Source organism: Polypterus senegalus, chromosome 2 (genome assembly GCF_016835505.1).
Source record: "Polypterus senegalus isolate Bchr_013 chromosome 2, ASM1683550v1, whole genome shotgun sequence".
Classification (NCBI taxonomy): Eukaryota; Metazoa; Chordata; class Cladistia; order Polypteriformes; family Polypteridae; genus Polypterus; species Polypterus senegalus.
The window spans coordinates 143,413,678-143,427,181 of NC_053155.1; positions in this window are offsets into that span (position 1 = coordinate 143,413,678).

Genomic DNA, 13,504 nt, shown 5'->3' on the forward strand with positions numbered 1-13,504 from the left:
CCTCAATAATAGAGAGCCTTCTTTTACTAGGCATTCTACAGCTCCTACAACTATACGCTTTCAAAATATCTATGACAAGTAAATACTGATGCAATTCATTGCTGTGCTAAGTAATGTTATTTATTTCTCTAAATATAAACTAAATATTAATAAATACAAACACACAAAAATATTTGTATACAACCTGACAATAGACTTGGCATATTGTGATTTTGGTGGTTTGTTATGCTTGCAAGCATTTCAAAATCCATCTTTAATGCCCATGTTGAGCACAAAAAGAGATCTACTCTGGCATCTAAAAATGTGAACAAGCTTGTGTGGTTTAGCATCTGGTTGAAGGTTAAGAAGGAAAAATAATGGTGACAGTGACCTTGAGGACCGCTACAGACATATCCAAAATATTCTGTTTTATTTGTCATAATTTTGACAATAAATGGAATTTCTGAAATCATCTCAGAATTACTTCCAGTATATGCACAATACTGACATTATTATATTTATAACTGATCTGATGATGTTGTAATTGTACGTGTTTATATAATTCATAGTGTACTGTAGTACTAAACATTATCTGGTATAATTGCAAAACATGCAAAAACTATGTCTTTTCTTTTTATACATTATGTGTTTTACTCCCTTAGTGTGCTTTAGTAATAGGCCTACCATTTGTTAAGGTCTTGCAGGTTAAGAAGGTTGAAATGAGTGAAAACTCGATAGAGACAAAAACACTCAATTGACAGTGTTGTTCACTGTAGGCTATTATTGGTGTCTTTACTCTGGGGGCTATCATACCAGTTAAATTTTTTTTTTTGTTTTATTTTTTTGTAGACCATATGTTTAGTTTTTTTCTTATGATAGCCAAGAAGGATAGATTTTATTTTTAACGGCTGGGTCTTTGAATTTGTGCACGTGCACCTTCCAACATTGTGTGCATTACTAAGCAAGATGGTTAAGTTCTATAAACTGTCTTATCTGGGTAAATTTTATTCGCCCACCTAGTTTCATATATGCCCAACCACCAACACATTTTTGGCTACACTACTACTACACTCCTACTATTACAATTACTACTACACTAATAATAATAATAATAATAATAATAATAATAATAATAATAATAATAATTCTTTACATTTATATAGTGTTTTTCGCACTACTCACAGCTCCCTGTGCGTAGGAAACATTACAATGTATGTGTTTTTTCATCTGTTTTCTCCTGAACTATGAATTGCTGCTTCAGTTTGTCCCCCCCAAAAACTGTGCCCCCGCCCATATTTTTTTCATCAGCCACTGTGGGGTACTAGGGATTTTTCTTTAGACATCACCACAAAGTATGACAGCTCAGCTGCTTGCTTTATAGCTCTATACTGGAATGTCAGAACAATAGTTAGTAATGTTACAGCTCAGCTCCTGGACACTGAGTTTTAGTCTTGGCTCACGCAGTGCATGTACTAAATTTTCCTATATTCACTATTTCTGAAGTTACCCATGATAATCTGAATTTCTTCTAACATTCTAAAGATGTACAGGGTTATCTTAATGGGTGACTCTAAATTAACCTGGTAAGAGTGAATGTGCCTTAGGACATGAGGGGGGCATAATTTGTGCTGCACCCAATGCTGTTAGAATAAAGTCTGCTCCTTGAGATGCTAGGCTAGATTAAGCACTGCCTGTGATAAGATGGATGGAACTCCAATTTTATGTGTTTATAGAGTGCCTTATGATGTTACGTTTTTGGAAAGATACTATATAAAATCAAAATATGAAACATAAACTATTTAATTTCAGTCACACCTAGGATAGTAACTCAAACTTGAGTATTGTGGTTATTTAACAAAATAAAATAGTCAGGAAGAATGAAAGTATTTCCTATGAATCTAAGATCAGCACCTCCAAATCCGAGACCATGGTCCTCAGCCAGAAAAGGGTGGAGTGGCCTCTCAGGGTTGGGGGAGAGATCCTGTCCCAAGTGGAGGAGTTCAAGTATCTCGGGGTCTTGTTCACGAGTGAGGGAAGAATGGACTGTGAGATCTACAGGCGGATCGGTGCGGCATCCGCAGTGATGCGGGCTCTGCATCGGTCTGTCATGGTGAAAAAAGAGCTGAGCCGTAAGGCAAAGCTCTCAATTTACCAGTCGATCTACGTTCCTACCCTCATCTATGGTCATGAGCTATGGGTAGTGACCAAAAGAACGAGATCGCGAATACAAGCAGCTGAAATGAGTTTCCTCCGCAGGGTGTCTTGGCTGTCCTTTAAAGATAGGGTGAGAAGCTCAGTCATCCAGGGGCTCAGAGTAGAGCCGCATTCTCCTCCGCATCGAGAGGAGTCAAATGAGGTGGCTTTGGCATCTGTTTAGGATACCTCCTGGACGCCTCCCTGGTGAGGTGTTCCGGGCACGTCCAACCGGGAGGAAGCCCCGGGGAAGACCTAGGACATGCTGGAGGGACTATGTCTCCCGGCTGGCCTGGGAACGCCTTGGGATTCCTTCCAGAAGAGCTGAAAGAAATGGCTGGGGAGAGGAAAGTCTGGGCCTCTCTGCTTAAGCTGTTGCCCCCACAACCCGACCCCAGATAAGCGGAAGAGGATGGATGGATGGATGGATGGATGAATCTGAGACACACATATATTAAGACAATAGCATAAGTGTAATTTCAGCTGCATCTACATATCTTGAATTCTTACCTATTTTTCAGAATTTCAGTTTGTCTTGTGGTATCTTAACTTAACAAAGGGTAAAGATGAATCAAGAAGTCATCATAGGCAGAGTCAAGTGGCTTATTGTGTACTAGAAGCAAAATTGTTTTCATTTCATACAGTGTTTTGCAATATAAACTAATCATGTTGTATAACCCAGCATTTAAATTCATTATTGTTTCAACAGTCCATTTCAATCGGATATCACTGGCCTACATGGCCTATCTCAGAAACAACACGTGCAAAGAGGGAATTCATTTTGAATGGGATGGCAATCCATACCAGGTTTTATAAACCCTCAAACAAGCTAGCTGAGACAATTTGGCTTCTTTGCCTAACCTAACAGATGTTCTTTGGACTGTGACAAAAATCCAGAATCTTCACTTGAAACTTCAACAAAAAAGAATATGTAACATAGAGAGGATCCTAGGCCAAGGTGAAATTTGGGACACATGCTTTGGGAAAAAACACCTTTAACGATTGTACCACTGCATAGCGTTAGTGTGACAGCTAATATCCAGGCTATTCTTATTCTGTTTCAAAAGTGTATCATATTGAGAATGCAACTGACATCTGGAGCTGAGTGTGCCAGCACTTACTGAACAATCTCCATTGTTTGAAAAATTGCCAAAGACTCAGCATATAACTTGGGGAAGAACACTTTTCTAAGACTGAACATTGACAGCTGCTGTTTTGATTTGAAAATCACTAGAGAGTCGTGCAAGATTGCAAGCCTGTCACTTTGTCCTGCAACACGCACCGTAATGAAAAAAATCTAAAGCAAAACATTCAAGTTGCACTAAGAAACTTTTTTGTGGCACTGCAAAAGTATCTTTGATAGTTTCTAGAAAAAACAAAATTAAACCTAGATGTTGGATTTATACATTCATGCCTTTCTTAGCTTTGGTTAGTACATTAAAAAATGTTAAAATGCATAGGATATTGATAATAAATGTATATGGCTTATTTGGCTAATATTTATGGCAACCATTCATTACAGAATAAACTCTACTGCCAATGTGTAGATAAATAAAAAATTGTAAAGCAAGATTAAACTGCAAAACATTTCACTAAGTCAAAGTTAAACTGGCATACAGTACTTTATAATCTTTCATAATGAAAAAGCTTCTTTTTAATAAGATTAGCAATTGTGCTGTATGAAATGAAGGTATTGAAGTGTTTTTCTCTTGTTTGTTTTTATTGCATTTGAGTATTTCAAGATGTTATGTTTAGCAGTAATGATTTACAAGTTTGTATGTTATTTAATTTGACTTATGTTTTTATGTCATTAGTTTTTCATGGTGTTGTATGAAATTTGACTATTTTTTTTATCCATCGTTCAATGCATTGTGTAGCAGAAAAAGATCAAAATGTATCCCTGCATATTTTATTATTCCTTTGTGAATACATAAATGTTCTAGATATTTTGTACCAAACATGTTAAGAACAAGTAACCAATGGAGCAATGACATAATTATATATATATATATATATATATATATATATATATATATATATATATATATATATATATATATATATATATATATATATATATATATATATATATATATATATATATATATATATATATAAATGTTTGAGAATTTATAAATAAGAAGCTTCTCTTTAAAGATAAATGTGTGTGTCAAAGACTTTTAACATGATAACTATTTTGGGACCATTACAGTATATCAAATATGCAAGTATTACATTAGGATATACCATGTGTCTGTGTACTGATTGATATATAATTAAAATGACTTGAATCATATGTCTTATTATATTAGATTAGATTAGATAAACTTCATTAATCCCAAGGGGAAATTCACAATTTCTTCTCATTTTAGTCAGCTGACTGCAGTGAACTGGTAGAATACACTCAAATCAATTTCTTCAAGCTTGTTAAAAAAAGATGTCAATTTTTGAATTAATTTGTAGTGGTGACTTGTGACTTTTCTTTGTTTGTTAGAACATTTCCTCCACAGTTGTGAAACCTGCTTAATTCAGTTCCCTGCAGTAGTGGAGTTAGAAAATACCCACCAATACAGAATTCAAGGTAAGAAAAGACCCTGGTTAGGGAGCCCATCCATAGTTTAGAAGTGGATATCAAAATTCAGAAGTGGGTATCAAAATGGGTAAATACTTAATACAACTCTGACATATTGCTGTTATTAGCAAAAAAAAAAAAAAAAAAAAAGGGGTGGTACAGTGGTTAGCTAAAAATACTTGAAGTTGATTGGTAGCTCAGCTACTGTCTGTCAAGTCTTTGCATGTATTCCTTTTGTCCCTGTGGTTCTATTCCCTGTATTCCTGTTTCCTTCCACACCAAAAAGACATTCTTGATATGTTAATTAGTGACTAGAAGCTCATCCAGTATAAGTGAGTGTGTGTGTATGTGTGCAAAAGTGAGCAATTGGATGGGCTGGTCTTTAATCAAAGTTTACTTCCATTCAGTTAAAATACAGGATATGATCTGACCCCCTGTTAGCCTACACTAGCAAATGTGAGCTTGGAAAATAAGTGGACAGATATTTTCTGCCAGCTAAAAGCTCATAAACTGAACTACACACAAGACTAATATTATTAAAATGTGATACTCTGATTTGTTTTAGAAAGAAATGTTTAAATATCTAAATTATTGAACATTAAGGTCATAACTTTGAACAGCATGGTGGCACGGTATTTAGTACTGCTACCTCACATTGCCAGATTCCTGTGTTTGAATTCACTTTTAATCACTATGTGGAGTTTGCTCAAGAGTTCACTCAGGAGAATGCTGCCGTCCCAGCTGCTCATCTTCCATTAGACAACAGTATTGGGACAGTGCCTTTAGATTACAAAACAACCTTTTTGACCACTGTAACAAAGGAGGACACCTCTAGCCTAACAGGTTTCTAACTGTGAGTTTTCCTCTTATACAACAGCAGGCTGTGTTTTGTTCTGCCTCACTGTACTCACCCTTACCATTCAACTCACCCCTTTTCCCTTTACCAAATCTGGGTCCCGGCACCATTTGTCTCTGTTCAGTAATTCACTCAGAGCAAGTTCCCCCCTCTCAGCAGCCCATTCTCACAGGAGCAGCACTCAAACTCAGGACCTTGAGATTATAGAGCAAACTACTCTGTCTCAATACTAAAGGAGATTTCCTTTATTGCATCCGGATAAGCTGCTACTTTCTCACCAGTGACACAATATATTCTTGAGCGTAATGCTACCAAAATAGGCATGAGGTATCTATGACCCTTATCAGGATAAGCTGACTGATAAAAATGGATAGACATAATAATTCCTATTACAAAGGTTTGCTTCACAACAGATATTTCCAATATTCCATTATTGGTTGATTTCCTATAGGTGGCATTTGCATTACATTCCTGTATTGCCTTCAGTACCTTCCAGAGAACTTTCTCCTTCAAGCCAGGTTGACTAATCCGAATCAGTCTGAGTGCTACTTGTAATTGGCTAATATTCTATTCATGGCGGGTTCCTGCTTTATGTCTTTTGAAATCAGGAAAGCTCTTACTCTATGCATCCCTGTATGGAAAAAAATAATAGAATGTATAGATTTCAAAATGCTGTGGCAAAACCTTGTCCAATTTCCCTAGTCTAAAATGAACATGTTTAAATTTGAGATATAAACAAATATTAATATTGCAGAAGATATGGCACTATTCTTTCAGTGTGGTGAACTTTGAAAGCTTTGAATGGTAATTTCTGATTAACTTTTTTTTATCTTTGTTATCATGACAATTCTAAACTAATTTATTCCTAATTTGGGTTGTGGATGGGCCGAACCTTAACCTTGCATCATCTGGTGCAAGCAGGAATCAACCCTGTATTGGTTGTTAATTCTAAATGAATTCTTTGGGATATAGGAGAAAAACTGTTTGTCCATCTAAAAAGCGCCATCACAGTCATCTAGTTCATTCACAAATCCTTTGGATTGCTTCATTATTATGACAGTAATACACCATAACTCAGGGCCATTCCAATTAGAATCAACCTGTATATATATATATATATATATATATATATATATATATATATATATATATAAATACAGTATCTCACAAAAGTGAGTACACCCCTCACATTTTTGTAAATATTTTATTATATCTTTTCATGGGATAACACTGAAGACATGACACTTTGATACAATGTAGTCAGTGTACAGCTTGTCTAACAGTGTAAATGTGCTGTCCCCTCAAAATAACTCAACACACAGCCATTAATGTCTAAACCGCTGGCAACAAAAGTGAGTACACTCCCAAGTGAAAAATGTCAAAATTGTGCCCAATTAGCCATTTTCCCTCCCCAGTGTCATGTGACTCGTTAGTGTTACAAGGTCACAGGTGTGAATGGGGAGCAGGTGTGTTAAATTTGGTGTTATCACTCTCACACTCCCTCATACTGGTCACTGGAAGTTCAACATGGCACCTCTGAGGATCTGAAAAAAAGAATTGATGCTCTACATAAAGATGGCCTAGGCTATAAGAAGATTGCCAACACCCTGAAACTGAGCTGCAGCACAGTGGCCAAGACCATACAGGACAGGTTCCACTCAGAAAAGGCCTTGCCATGGTCAACCAAATATATATATATATATATATATATATATTTCAGTGGTTAGTGTTGCTGCATCTCAGATTCAGAGTCCTACATTTGACTCATATGCCCCATTGCTGCTGTCTTGCGAGCTTTCTAAAGTTACTAAATTGTTGTTCCACATTCCAAGCACATGCATGATAGGTTGACTGACAATCTGAAATTGGCAAAGTATCTTAGAGAATGAGGTCTGTGACCTTCATTGCTGGTTTCTGTCTTGTGCACAGTGCTGGGGTAAATATGAGAATATTATACTTTTTATACAAGTGTACTATATTCTGTATACTGTATATGTTAATAGCTAGATACCATTGGCTTAGATAACCTGTGGAGTTTTCCTTACAGCAGCATAAGAATGCTTTTGTACTATGTTCCTGGCAAAGACACAATTTAGTTGTATCACTTTACAGTCATCTGTAATGTGACATCAGTGTTGTAAAGTACTTTGTAAATCAAATGTATGGACATTTTGTAAATACAAAATAAATTGTAGAAAACAGTTGCAGAGTTGCTTCATCGATCCATCCATCCATCCATTTTCTAAACCCCATTTCATTCAATATGGGATAGTTAGAGCCTACCCCGACAGCACCAAAAGCCAGCACCAAAAGGCCAGAATCAGCTCAGGATTGGGCACCGGTCCATTGCAGAGAACACTCATATAAATATCATCAGGTTGATTGGAGTATGTACTTGTTTTTGATGTATTTTAAATGTAATTGTCCACAGTGTGCAGTTCTGCACAACCCAAACACTCTTGAGTTATCAAGTAATAATTAGCGCTCATGTCAGTATATTTCACATCTTGACTGAAATATGAGTTGCATTGTTAGTGACGGAGCTGAAAGGGGAAATTTTGGTGGGTAGCGGGATGGCAAATGAAACAGAGGAGTGTAAAATGTTTCTGTTATTCTGTCCTGTGCTCCTCTTTGTTAGATTCCATGTGGAGCAAATTTCATTCCTGGTAAAAGGGGTGAGATAAGAAGAGAAAAAAATGAGACGACAGTGGAAACCCCAATGACTGTTGACCAAAGCATATGATGACAAGATTAGTGGAAAGGCTGTATAATGGAATTTGAGGAAACATCAGAATTTATTGGCTTTAAAAGAATAACATTACATGAGTTGTGATATTGAACTGAATTTTTGTTATTAGGTTGAATTGTTATTTCTTTCCTTGAATGGATTATTTGAACATTCTGTTACCATCAGTAGAGAGTAGCCCTCAGTACTGCAGATGTGAAACACTCCAAGTGCAAGCTTTGTTTATTTTTCTGAAAGTGTAAGAAATTTGTGACAAAGTAATTTTGTTCCCCTTTTCAGAGAACTTGTATGCAGACAGCATGGGGCAGTGGGTACTGCCAGTAGAGGGAACCCTAGGACATTCTACTGACTTCTGTTTATTTGTTTATTCATCTTAACTTTTAGCTCTTTGTGTTATTCTATGGTATGTTACTTAATACTATGCTTATTTGTTATATATTCGTAAAGCTGCTCCCTTTTTAACTTGGATTTTGAAATATTAGTTGCATAAAATCGATCAGTTAAAGTGTTTAAGTTGTGGTTAGGGAAGAGCCTTGAGCCATGATGCTTGAATATAACAGTAAATGGCTCACTGGCTACCAACACTCACTGTCTTAATTATTTGAAGGAACTTAATTGCAACACACCCATCCAAACACACTCACAATTGAAATTAATTTTAAATTATTTATCAATTTTTGGGATGCAAGAGGATAATAGATTACCTGGGCATAATGTGTGTCAGTATGGAGAGAATGTGGAGGATCCACACAGATAGACTGTGCATAAATAACTGCCAGGCAAACTGCGGAAGAATTGTAATAGCTATAAAATAAGAGATACATTTTTAATGGTGTAAAGTTTAATTATTACTTTTTTGTTTAAAGAAATTTTATAAAAAAAGTATTAGGATATCTTAATAGAAAAAAGATACTGGTATTGATAAATGCATTCTCCAAACTTGCTTTATCCACTTCATTGTCATAGGATACTGGAGCATACTCAGACAGCATTTGATGTGAAGCAGGAGCACAACACTGTTAACATAACAGTGCTTTCCTAAATTTTGTTAATTAATTCTATCACTTTTATTAACATTAAAACAAGTAAAACAAAGGCTTCCAATTAATGGTAAAGTGGCTGCATTATGCACTATGTATAATATAAAGGACATTTTCATACAGTTCTATCTTAAATTAAAGACTTTTCAACATTTACACTCTACATTGGTGCATATTTCAATATGTGGGTTTAGTGTTAGTCATGTCTTTTCACATAAGGGATTAATCTAATGAATGAACAAGTTCAAAAGACAGCATGGCATTTAAGAATGTAACTTCTGGATTGCAGGGACACGGTAACAGTAAACAGTGGCTAAATGAAATAAAATGTCAGAACTTTTTTTGTCTCTCCATCCTATCTGTCCTTCCATCTTCAGATAAAAAGTGCAGTTTTAAAAATTGATAGATTAAATTATCCAGTTCTATATACACACATACTTTTTAAAATGGTGTTATTGCACCTGCAATGTCAGAAACTAAAAAGCTGGCATAAGGACTTCTCTTTCCAAAAATGTTAGTGCTATTATGCTGTTTACTGTTTAGCCTGAGTATTCCTCTTGCTTCTTTGCAATTATAATATTTGTCTGTACAATTTGTCATAAATAGTTTTGACACTGGAGCTAATGATGTATTCGCACAAACTCCTAAATTCACCCTCATTTGCTGCTATCATTTTGAGCATTTACAATACTACTGACTCCTATTTTTTATAATTTGAAATTCTCAGCAGAAACAATTCAAGAGAGAAAAGCTGACACAAAAATATGTTACGTACCTTAAGTAAGAATATGCCTTTTGTTTAATAACAATTCGTGGTTTCCCCTACTGAATGGATGTGCACGATTTTGTGTTAACATCTCCACATATCGACCACACAGATTTTACTTTAAAACTTCTCAGCGTGACACTGTGTCGTAAACGCCGCTTTCTAGTTTATAATCTGCCAAATGTTAATCAAAGGTAAAGTAGTGAGACCTGCAATGTCATCATACAATTATGACTGCTAAGATGCAATTACCTCTATACGTATACTATAACTAGGACCAGAACTGTGCATGCTATCCTTGCCAACTATGTAAGAAAAGAAAAATAATTCAGGCCAATTATTTCTTAAAGCGGCAGCATCGCATCTGCAGGCATTTTATGAAATGTATTTTAAACACTCAATCGGAGATGCCCCCAGTTTAAAGAACATATATTCCCATTGAAACGCGAGAAGAGCACATGATTAAAACGCGCACTTTAAAGACAGATGGAAGTCAAAAACAAAACAAACACAACCAAATCTCCTAGAGATGAAAACCTTCTAATCGTACGTCTGCTGGTCACATGCCTCTAACTACCAAACGCTTAAACGGTCCTGCATTTTTAACGACATAAATCAGTTTGTTGCAGGAAAAAAAAATTAATGATAATGAGCTTAACGTTTTTATTTTTGCTAGTAGCTATTCGTTGGTGGAATTCCGTAAATAGTGCTACCGGGCCTTATTAAGCGAGATCGCATATTGATCAAAGTTGCTGCAGTTGTTCTTCATCGAGAGCGAGAGAGAGAGAGAAACAGAGAGAGAGGTGGAGGTTTTTTTTTATTGGGGGGATATGGGGGTTGATTGTGAATTGGTGACGGAAATTAAGATGTATAGATTCCAGAAAGTAAGTAATTATCATTTCTCTAACACATCTTATGGCACTCTTAGGAAACCTTAAATGAAACAGGAAAGCTTTAAACAAGGTTTATGGCACTATATTCCGTGTATAATCGATTTGGACAACAGGTTAATGAACCAGAAACATTGATTCACCGCAGGTCTTGACTGGTTCTAACATTATATTCCTAATCTTCATAATGAAATACAGTATAATGAATAATTAATTAACTTACAAGAACGGAAGTACGTACCATAAGAAGATAAATCTAATATTATATTCCTGATCTTCATAATTAACTATAATTAGGAATTAATTATTTTACAATAATGGAAGTAAATACTATAACAAAATAGTGAGAATCATTGAGCTTTTTCTTAATCGATCTATTGCTTAAATTTACGTTCTGTCTTCTTATAACAGCTTAAACTTGAAAATCCAAACTTTATTGTTGAATTAATTTGATAGTTCATAACTACACAACAATATTGCCAGTGTATAAATTAACACCTAAACTGTACATATGGAAATTTTTTTTCCACGTTTACACTTTTAAGGATTACATTAACACCATAAGAGTTCATTTAGCACTGGCAATTTTGCTGTGTATTACGGTATACTGCGCAGAAATCAAGTTAAAAAGGTGGTTTGTAACAATAATAATCGTCATTATCATTTTACTATTCCTAATTAAAGCTTATATTTCACTAAAAGCGAAGAAAACTCAAGAAAGAAGGATTCCTGCTTTTCCATAATTTTTTCATGGGCCTCTTAGAACAGTTTATTCTTCAAATGTCTAATACGAAATGCTCCCTAAAGTTCAACTGAAAACGAAACTTTTTCCGCACAATAAAACTGTGTAAAAGTACTTCCTTTCCCAAACCATTGTAAAAGATAAAAATTGATAATTATGGACTTTCATGATATTTGTTTCAGGAATGTGACGTCGTTTGAAGATCATATTTAACTATAATTGGTTCAATTAAAAATCTGTTTCCACGTACCATACTGAGTTTAGTAATACGGTATAAAATCAATATAGACTATAACAAGAATGGACGTATAGCCTTGACAATATTGACAGATGGATTGTAACTGAAAAGTGCCTTCCACTCTGCCTCACGAAAAGACCAAATTGAATTCGATTGGTAAATATTAATAATAATAGCTTCAGCTGCCGTTAATAAAGATGCAGTGCACGTATGTTTAATTGGTAAAAATGTATCCAATTAATGGATGAATAATTGCTACCTTTAATCTGTACAAAACCGAACTGCAGTTTTCGCTAATCATACTTACACTGAATTTTTACATTTTGGTGCACGTTTTGGCGATGCGCTTTAAGACCTCGTTTTGCAAATTCTAAACTGAAGTGAACGGATTTTGATTCAGTCAACCAAATCAATTATTTTGCATTTGAAAGTTTTGTTCCGTTGTTTGTTTGTAATATGTCATAACTGAAGTTATTAAGTTCTGTTACTTTTATTTTTATAAGTACATATATGAAAATAATTGCGTGCAGATCCCTTCATTAGAAACGATACGACTAAAAATAACCATATGGAGAAAGATTTCATTTTTGATTAATGGAATGCTCGCCAAAAGCGTACAACATTAAGGACAGAAAGTCCCTGCCTCGGCAGATGTGCATAGGAAGATGAGTTATATCCAGTTACAAAGTTTTCTTCTTATGTATAGTATTTTTGCCAAAGTCTAAATTAGCATGAAGTATAAAGACAGATGATGCTCCTTTAATATTATGGCATACATTTTTAGTTCGATTGGGGAGCCGTGATGAATACTACCGCTGCTAACTGCTGCATTTGTTTAGTTGTCATGAAACATAAATTATTTACATAATAAGCATGTGCAAAATAGACGGAAAAAAGTAGCAAAATGCTAGTAGAATTCACACGATGCACACAACTTCATTAGGCACAATTAGAATAATTAGTATTGGTCATCAAAAGTTTCAGAATGCATTATGATTGGCCCTATATTACTGAAAAGGCGGGTTAAGGAAATGGATGGATGATTTCACGATGCTTTACCATTTGTTCACAGTGCAAGGTTATCTTAGCAACGCAGTAAACCAGTGAAAGCTTTAAGGCTTCTGATCCTTGAAATATTTACAAACTTTATATTATCGGAAATGACAAAGGGCTATTGGAGCTTCATCACCACTTTGGAGAGGGCAGCAAATATTCTGAATTTCAGTTTTGCTCCATATACAAATGCCACAGAAGATCCGTCCCTTTCTAAATCCCACAACATCGTCCTTCTTCTCCGTTAGATTTCCTTATAATCCATACAAGGAAAGCTTCCCTGGTTGCAGCTGTACATCTCACTAAAAATGCATCCGCTGCATTTCGCTGTCCGGCTGTAAGCGCTCACCATTTTTTTTTTCACAGCAAACCCCCTTGAAACGGTATTCCCGGAGACCCGAATGTGATATCCCACTGCATGGCATTGCC